General features: G+C 58.3%; 1 long non-coding RNA gene across 1 annotated transcript; it reads left to right on the plus strand.

Moving 5' to 3' along the window:
* The first annotated feature begins 5,034 nt into the window (after positions 1–5,034).
* Positions 5,035–9,512, plus strand: LOC142484935 (uncharacterized). Its single transcript, XR_012798307.1, has 3 exons — positions 5,035–5,099; positions 6,123–6,402; positions 7,737–9,512. It is a non-coding gene; the product is annotated as an uncharacterized LOC142484935 (long non-coding RNA).
* The last annotated feature ends 236 nt before the right edge of the window (positions 9,513–9,748 follow it).

Here is a 9,748-nt window from a genome sequence, read left to right on the forward strand (position 1 = left end):
GATTGGCCTCCTCCTCGTGTGTATGTGTGTGTGTGTGTGTGTGTGTGTGTGTGTATATGGGTCAGGCACGTTGGCCATGGCCGTGCGGCTGCCGCTCCCCCTCTCCCCCCCATTCCGGATTACCGCTGGCAGCTGTTTGAGCGGGGGATGTTTGGGGAGACGGTTGCGGTGATCCCACGGTCTGTGCGCCACTGCCCCCCTCCACATCCACTGCTCCCCCCCTCCGCGTCCACTGCCCCCCTCTCCTATCCACTGCCCCCCCATCCTATCCACTGCACCCCCCCTCCGCATCCACTGTCCCCCCCTCCGCATCCACTGCCCCCCCTCCGCATCCACTGCCCCCCCTCCGCATCCACCGCCCCCCCTCTGCATGCACTGCCCCCCCTCCGCATCCACTTCCCCCCCATCCGCATCCACTTCCCCCCCCCTCCGCATCCACTTCCCCCCCCCTCCGCATCCACTTCCCCCCCCCTCCACATCCACTGCCCCCCCTCCGCATCCGCTGCCCCCCTCCTTATCCATTGCCCCCCGCATCCACTGCCCCACCTCCGCATCCACTGCCCCGCATCCACTGCCCCCCCCTCCCATCCACTGCCCCCCCCCTCCCATCCACTGCCCCCCCCTCCCATCCACTGCCCCCCCCTCCCATCCACTGCCCCCCCTCCCATCCACTGCCCCCCCTCCTCATCCACTGCCCCCCCTCCTCATCCACTGCCCCCCTCCACTTCCACTGCCCCCCCTCCGCATCCGCTGCCCCCCCCCTCCGCATCCACTGCCCCCCCTCCGCATCCACTTCCCCCCTCCCCATCCGGTGCCCCCCCCCCCGCTTCTACTGCCTCCGCATCCGCTGTCCACCCTCCGCATCCACTGCCCCCCCTCCGCATCCGCTGGCCCCCCTCCTCTGTCCCCCCTCCGCATCCGCTGTCCCCCCTCCGCATCCGCTGTCCCCCCTCCGCATCCGCTGTCCCCCCTCCGCATCCGCTGTCCCCCCTCCGCATCCGCTGTCCCCCCTCCGCATCCGCTGTCCCCCCTCCGCATCCGCTGCCCCCCCTCCGCTGCCCCCCTCCTTATCCACTGCCCCCCCGCATCCACTGCCCCCCCCTCCCATCCACTGCACACCCTCCACTGCCCACCCTCCGCATTCGCTGCCCCCCCCCCGCATCAGCATCCCCCCCCTCCGCATCCACTGCCAACCCCTCCCCATCCACTGCCCCCCCTCCGCATCCACTGCCCCCCTCCGCATCCACTGACCCCCCTCCGCATCCGGTGCCCCCCCTCCGCATCCGCTGCCTCCCCTCCGCATCCGCTGCCCCCCCTCCGCTTCCACTGCCCCCCCCCTCGGCATCCACTGCCCCCCCCTCGGCATCCACTGCCCCCCTCCGCATCCACTGCCCCTCATCCACTGCCCCACCTCCGCATCCACAGCCCCCCCTCTGCATCCGCTGGCCCCTCCTTCTCCATTGTTCCCCCCCGCATCCACTGCCCCCCTCCGCATCCACTGCCCCCCCTCCGCATCCACTACCCCCCTTCCGCATCCACTGCCCCCCCTCCGCATCAACTGCCTCCCTCCGCATCAACTGCCTCCCTCCGCACCCACTGCCTCCCTCCGCACCCACTGCCCCCCCTTCCGCATCCACTGCCGCCCCCTCCGCATCCACTGCCCCCCCTCCGCATCCACTGCCCCGCTCCACATCCACTGCCCCCCTCCGCTTCCACTGCCCCCCCTCCGCATCCACTGCCCCCCCTCCGCATCCGGTGCCCCCCCCCCGCTTCCACTGCCTCCCCTCCGCATCCGCTGCCCCCCCCTCCGCATCCACTGCCCCCCCTCCGCATCCGCTGCCCCCCTCCAATCCATTGTTCCCCCCCGCATCCACTGCCCCCCCTCCGCATCCACTGCCCCCCCTCCGCTTCCACTGCCTCCCCTCCGCATCCGCTGCCCCCCCTCCGCATCCACTGCCCCCCCTCCGCATCCGCTGCCCCCCTCCAATCCATTGTTCCCCCCCGCATCCACTGCCCCCCCTCCGCATCCACTGCCCCCCCTCCGCTTCCACTGCCCCCCCCCTCCGCTTCCACTGCCCCCCCTCCGCATCCACTGCCCCTCCTCCGCATCCACTGCCCCCCCTCTGCATTCACTGCCACCCACTGCATCCACTTCCCCCCCTCCGCATTCACTGCCCCCCCCCCGTTACCACTGCCCCCCTCCGCATCCACTGCCCCCCCTCCGCTTCCACTGTCCCCTCCTCCGCATCTACTGCCCCCCCTCTGCATGCACTGCCCCCCCTCTGCATGCACTGACCCCCTCCTATCCACTGCCCCCCCCTCCTATCCACTGCCCCCCCTCCTATCCACTGCCCCCCCTCCTATCCACTGCCCCCCCATTCTATCCACTGCACCCCCCCTCCGCATCCACTGTCCCCCCCTCCGCATCCACTGCCCCCCCTCTGCATGCACTGCCCCTCTCTGCATGCACTGCCCCCCCTCCGCATCCACTTCCCCCCCCTCCGCATCCACTTCCCCCCCTCCCACCCATTGCCCCCCCTCCTCATCTACTGCCCCCCTCCACTTCCACTGCCCCCCCTCCGCATCAGATTCCCCCCCCTCCGCATCCACTGCCCCCCCTCCGTATCCACTGCCCCCCTCCGCATCAAATGCCCCCCTTCCCTGCATCCACTGCCCCCCCTCCGCATCCACTGCCCCCCCCTCCGCTTCCACTGTCCCCTCCTCCGCATCTACTGCCCCCCCTCTGCATGCACTGACCCCCTCCTATCCACTGCCCCCCCTCCTATCCACTGCCCCCCCTCCTATCCACTGCCCCCCATCCTATCCACTGCACCACCCCTCCGCATCCACTGTCCCCCCCTCCGCATCCACTGACCCCCCTCTGCATGCACTGCCCCCTCTCTGCATGCACTGCCCCCTCTCTGCATGCACTGCCCCCCCTCCGCCTCCTCTTCCCCCCCCTCCGCATCCACTTCCCCCCCCCTCCGCATCCACTTCCCCCCCCCTCCGCATCCACTTCCCCCCCTCCGCATCCACTGCCCCCCCTCCGCATCCGCTGCCCCCCTCCTTATCCATTGCCCCCTCCTTATCCATTGCCCCCCGCATCCACTGCCCCACCTCCGCATCCACTGCCCCGCATCCACTGCCCCCCCCTCCCATCCACTGCCCCCCCCTCCCATCCACTGCCCCCCCCCCCATCCACTGCCCCCCCCTCCCATCCACTGCCCCCCCCTCCCATCCACTGCCCCCCTCCCATCCACTGCCCCCCCTCCTCATCTACTGCCCCCCTCCACTTCCACTGCCCCCCTCCACTTCCACTGCCCCCCCTCCGCATCAGCTTCCCCCCCTCCGCATCCACTGCCCCCGCTCCGCATCCACTGCCCCCCCTCCGCATCCACTGCCCCCCCTCCGCATCCACTGCCCCCCCTCCGCATCCACTACCCCCCCTCCGCATCCATTGCCCCCCCTCCGCATCCACTGCCCCCCCTCCGCATCCACTGCCCCCCCTCCGCATCCGCTGCCCCCCCTCCGCTGCCCCCCCTCCGCATCCGCTGTCCCCCCTCCGCTGCCCCCCCTCCTTATCCATTGCCCCCCCGCATCCACTGCCCCCCCCTCCCATCCACTGCCCACCCCCTCCCATCCACTGCCCCCCTCCACTTCCACTGCCCCCCCCTCCGCATCCACTGCCCTGCCTCCCCTCCGCATCCACTGTCCCCCTCCGCAACCACTGCCCCCCCCCTCCGCATCCACTGCCCCCCCCTCGCATCCACTGCCCCCCCCCCCCGCATCCACTGCCCCCCCCCCGCATCCACTGCCCCCCCCCCGCATCCACTGCCCCCCCCCCGCATCCACTGCCCCCCCCCGCATCCACTGCCCCCCCCCCGCATCCACTGCCCCCCCTCCGCATCCACTGCCCCCCCCCTCCGCATCCACTGCCCCCCCCTCCGCATCCACTGCCCCCCCCCTCCGCATCCACTGCCCCCCCCCTCCGCATCCACTGCCCCCCCCCTCCGCATCCACTGCCCCCCCCCTCCGCATCCACTGCCCCCCCCTCCGCATCCACTGCCCCACCTCCGCATCCACTGCCCCCCCCCTCCGCATCCACTGCCCCCCCCCTCCGCATCCACTGCCCCCCCCCTCCGCATCCACTGCCCCACCTCCGCATCCACTGCCCCCCCCCTCCGCATCCACTGCCCCCCCCCTCCGCATCCACTGCCCCACCTCCGCATCCACTGCCCCCCCCCTCCGCATCCACTGCCCCCCCCTCCGCATCCATTGCCCCCCCTCCGCATCCACTGCCCCCCCTCCGCATCCACTGCCCCCCCTCCGCATCCGCTGCCCCCCCTCCGCTGCCCCCCCTCCTTATCCATTGCCCCCCGCATCCACTGCCCCCCCCCCTCCCTGCCCCCCCCTCCGCATCCACTGCCCCCCCCCTCCGCATCCACTGCCCCCCCCTCCGCATCCACTGCCCCCCCCTCCGCATCCACTGCCCCCCCTCCGCATCCACTGCCCCCCCCCTCCGCATCCACTGCCCCCCCCCTCCGCATCCACTGCCCCCCCCCCCTCCGCATCCACTGCCCCCCCCCCTCCGCATCCACTGCCCCCCCCTCCGCATCCACTGCCCCACCTCCGCATCCACTGCCCCCCCCCCTCCGCATCCACTGCCCCCCCCCCTCCGCATCCACTGCCCCACCTCCGCATCCACTGCCCCCCCCCTCCGCATCCACTGCCCCCCCCCTCCGCATCCACTGCCCCCCCCCTCCGCATCCACTGCCCCACCTCCGCATCCACTGCCCCCCCCCTCCGCATCCACTGCCCCCCCCCTCCGCATCCACTGCCCCACCTCCGCATCCACTGCCCCCCCCCCCCTCCGCATCCACTGCCCCCCCCCTCCGCATCCACTGCCCCCCCCTCCGCATCCACTGCCCCCCCCCCCCTCCGCATCCACTGCCCCCCCCCCCCCTCCGCATCCACTGCCCCCCCCCCCCTCCGCATCCACTGCCCCCCCCCCCCCTCCGCATCCACTGCCCCCCCCCCCCCTCCGCATCCACTGCCTCCCCTCCGCATCCACTGCCCATCCTCCTGACACCATCTCCAAGGTAAGTCTGAATTTTATATGTATTGGGCTGACGGGTGTATTTTGAATATGTATTGGGGAGGTAGGGGTTCTTTTAAAATGTATTGGGTTCTTTTAAAATGTATTGGGGCCAGTCACCCACACAGCAACCCACCTACCCAGTCACCCACCCAGTCAGTCAGTGACCCACCCACTCAGTCAGTCACTGCCACGGGAGACCAATGCTTTTAACCCCTTAATTACATAGTTTATGTGGTAAATTGGTGCATCACAGGGTAAGCTCACAGCGAGCAGCTTTCTTTGTTCTTTGCAAGATTATGATATGTCTTATGGTGTGTTTTAAAATAATGATTAACATAATTTTTCACCATATTCATAAATACCTGTACAGAGGGATTCTTAACTGGTGGTATGAACTTAGAGTTCAACTTACAAATCACTCTTGTAGTGTCAGGTACCTGTACATCAGTTAGTGGCTGCTGCTGCTGCTGCTGCTGCTCATCCGCTCTGTTGAGAAAAAAGGATTTAAGGTTTAGTTTCCTTTCCAATTTAAATAACTCAACTTCTACCTCAAACCTCTTAGGGAAGGTGGTAGGAACAAACGATGGGCCTTTAGACAAAACACGTCATTCCATTTCTGAAATGGAATAGTCAGATAAGTTAATTACTATGTTATCAGTATTCATCGTGGGTGCGGCCTCAGCACCGGTGGTGTTCTTGGGATTACGTCCCCCCCTCCTGGTTTTTTTCTCGCTTTTGTTGTTTTTGATCTTTGCCCCTTCCTAAAAAATCCTTTTGTCCTGCAGCTTGGGGATTAACCCCATCTGTGGAGGTGCTTGCTTCTGAATCGCTCGTCTGTGCTTCCTCTCTCCTCTGATTAGATTTCCCTTTATTGGTGAATCTTGGGCGTCTGTCCTGTTTCGTCCAGTTATAAACTGAATTTTCTTTATAGTCTGATACAACTTTTTAAAATTTCTGCTTCTTAAAGTGGCTTTTCTTTCTCTCCTCCCTTATGTACCACTACATGCTTGCTGCCCACCTAAAGGGCATGGCTATGCAGCAAGGCATCGTGGGACAGACGGATCGTATGGAGAACACGCCTCTGCAGGATGACGTCAGTAGCCAGAGGAGGGATGCCGGATATGCGCTCGCGCATGCGCCTGGATGGGATGCCGAGATCTCCAGTTTGAGGAACAGCTACTGAAGACAGGACCTATCGGAGGGCAGGACTTCCCCCGGAAATGACGTCACGGACATGCGCGCGCCGCAGTACAACCAGCCATCAGTGAGGAAAACCGGACGATTTCGAAATGACTGCACCTGGGGTATGGGCTATAAGTAGTGGACTGTTAGTAATTCAGCGTTCGGCGTGGTGACGTCATCAGGGAGGGACTATTGGGAGCCGGGTATCGTTGGTACATTGTATCTCCTGTCTCTGCTACAGACTTATTTTATGAGCTATTTGCTTTGTCTCTGCTGTTGGCTTCCACACTGTGGGCTCTGTTTATGGCAATTGCAGTCTCAGTGCTACTATTATTAGGTATGCTAGACGGTTCAATGCTATGCACTGGATACATTGATTCATTAATACTGTTAATACTGGCTTTCACACGGTGTGTTCTATACATGGCAAACTGCAGTCTCAGTGCTAATATTTATGTATGAAGGCTTAGTGTGGTGCACTGGATACATTGATCTACCAGCATTGTATGATGCAGATTGCTGCACTGAAGACATTGATTCACTACCATTGTCAGATCCAGACCGCATGTCCATACACCACAGTCCTATTTATGTGCTGTTTTCATTTATCTCAGGAAAGTGTTTAGCCACAGTTGATTTTGGTGACAACTATATTCTGCATTAGCTATATTTTATTGATTCATATGGTGTGTATGTTATCGTCATCTTGCGTAGAATCAATCCACGTACCAACAACCTGCGATTGTGTTGTACCTACAGTGTTAATGTTATGTTTTCATTTATTTTGAACAGTAGTATATTAATCCAGGCATATCACTGTTTGGTGCTACATTTTACAATTACAGGTTGGCTTGATCGGTATGCTACGTTTGATGCCGCACAGCATATGTATGTCAGAATAGGTATTACAGTCCAAGTAGTGGTGGTCATTCAGAGATTCTATGTCCTAAAATAATAGGTAACTCCAGGTGTTAATTAGCCTATTTTGCCTTGAACAAATTGAGGAAAATTTCATGTGTGCTATACACCTTGAGTCCAACCTTACCTTCCCATCACCCTTCCTTTATAAGTACATTGTGTGTATATAATAATTACTTTGTATGTAGATTTTATTTTAGCTACTAGATACTTATTAAATGTTATGTTTTAACCGCCCAGGAGTGCATTTGACAAATGAGCTACTAGTTGGATAGCCGAGGTACTAATATGCTTCTGCTCTCCAATTTTCTGTCAATCTACTATTATTAGCTCATCAGCTGCACCCAACGTTACACTAGACGTTTATGGGCACACCCATTTAAACATTACACAATTACTCTAGTGAGCTGTATATCCTGTTTGTGGTTTTGAATTTTCTTTATAGTCTGATACAACTTTTTTAAATGTCTGCTTCTTAAAGTGGCTTTTCTTTCTCTCCTCCCTTATGTACCACTACATGCTTGCTGCCCACCTAAAGGGCATGGCTATGCAGCAAGACATCGTGGGACAGACGGATCGTATGGAGAACACGCCTCTGCAGGATGACGTCAGTAGCCACAGGAGGGATGCCGGATATGCGCTCGCGCATGCGCCTGGATGGGATGCCGAGATCTCCAGTTTGAGGAACAGCTACTGAAGATAGGACCTATCGGAGGGCAGGACTTCCCCCGGAAATGACGTCACGGACATGTATTACCACATTGGAGGGGAGGAGATAGGGGATCAGAATTGTTCAAAAGGAGACATTCTGGATCCATCGCCTTAAGACACTTACCCCTAGAGGCCTAAATGCAGAAATAGACCTTGCCATAGACTCATTGCTCTCAGCGCATTACCTCCATTTTAGTGCGACCAGCTATCCGATGACGCTCGGAGTCAAAGTTTGTTAATGATATTAACATCTATGTGTATTTACTGTCCACTGTTAGACAATGTTCTGCACCAAACTTTGAGCAAAAACCTGTCCCGTTTCAGGTGCGTCATACCACCTCTATACAGACGGTATAATACATGCACACTGATAGGAACAACAATGCACTTAGAACTGATGCATATTTGAAAGACATAAGGGTTTCTACGCTACACCTTATGCCGTTTTAGTATCATCATAGCTCACAGCCTCCGGCGCTGCTACTTTAAACAGCTCCACTGAGCTTGAATTACCAACTCTCGTTGCCCTAACTATACATAGCAGTGATACTAACATAAGTGCATTCCGCTTATACACCAATACTATTTGCACTTTGAGCATTCATTTCCCACCTCTGATGTGGAACACCGCCTCGTTGCATGACAACGTCACAAAGGCACCAGAAATTAGCATAAGTTCAGCAGCCTTTAAGAATTAGGGATACAATTATCTGCACTTTTACTGTCCTGACGTCATCGCCCTCTATTTCTATGGATCAACTGACGATATAGCTATTAGTTTTCACTTACCTTGCTCCCTTCTTGCATACTGGATACACCATTAGGGACACGGCGTCGCAATACTTATGTGACGCATGCACAGTAGGATCCTCTATCTCTACAGCACACCGCAAGCACGAGCTGTGCGCTAGAAGCAAGTGTAGAGACACTGTATATAATTGGGCATCTTGATATTTGTTAAACACACAACCCCACTGACTGGGTAAAACGTCAAGTTCAAGAGATCCTCAATATACAGTATTAGGAACGCAGCGCCATTGAACATATATGACGCATGCGCAGCAAGAGGTTCCTTCTCTACAGCACATCATCATTACAAGTTGTGTATCAGGAACATCTATAGCTGTAACCAGTTCTTGTGACATCTTGTCATAAGTTATCCTACAACTCCACTTACTGATGTACTATGTATTGACTTTGCCACAAGAGACTTATTTAACAGGTTCTGATAACACTGTCTCTCCCCTTTTGTCCATTGTATTAGAGTAGGCAGTCATATAAAATAGCCTAAACGCCTGTGCAGTGACATCACCATTCTATACTCAAACTTTACTCTGAGAGACCACAATTCGATTAGAACTATAGGCTTATTGTTGTCAGCAACATTTTGCCATCTATATCTACTGGGTGACTATAATAGAACTTAGACTAATGTGTCTATTTTAATCATAGAACGATATAAACCACAAACGTTGTTTTTAAAGTACATTTATTAATAAAATTATTTGTATGCACACATTTTTTCACCCCTGACCGTATTATTTTATAAAGGTCCGCTGTGCGCCTCTTAAAGGGATCTTTCTGTGCCTTCTTTTGACACATCTCCATGTTCAGATTCCTAATGGCCCATCGGATTAACACAGTGGGGGTCCCTGCAGTCCCATTCAGTTTGATTCAGTTTGAATGGGACTGCAAGGACCCCCGCTGTGTTAATCCAATGGGCCATTAGGAATCTCACAGAAATGTTCAGGCATTTACTGTGAGATTGCCCCAGATTTTCCAAGGCAAGTGATCTAATACTGGTGGCTGCATCTGCAAATGCCAGTTTTATTTGTGCAT

This window comes from Ascaphus truei, unplaced genomic scaffold (assembly GCF_040206685.1).
Source record: "Ascaphus truei isolate aAscTru1 unplaced genomic scaffold, aAscTru1.hap1 HAP1_SCAFFOLD_473, whole genome shotgun sequence".
NCBI classification, from domain to species: Eukaryota; Metazoa; Chordata; class Amphibia; order Anura; family Ascaphidae; genus Ascaphus; species Ascaphus truei.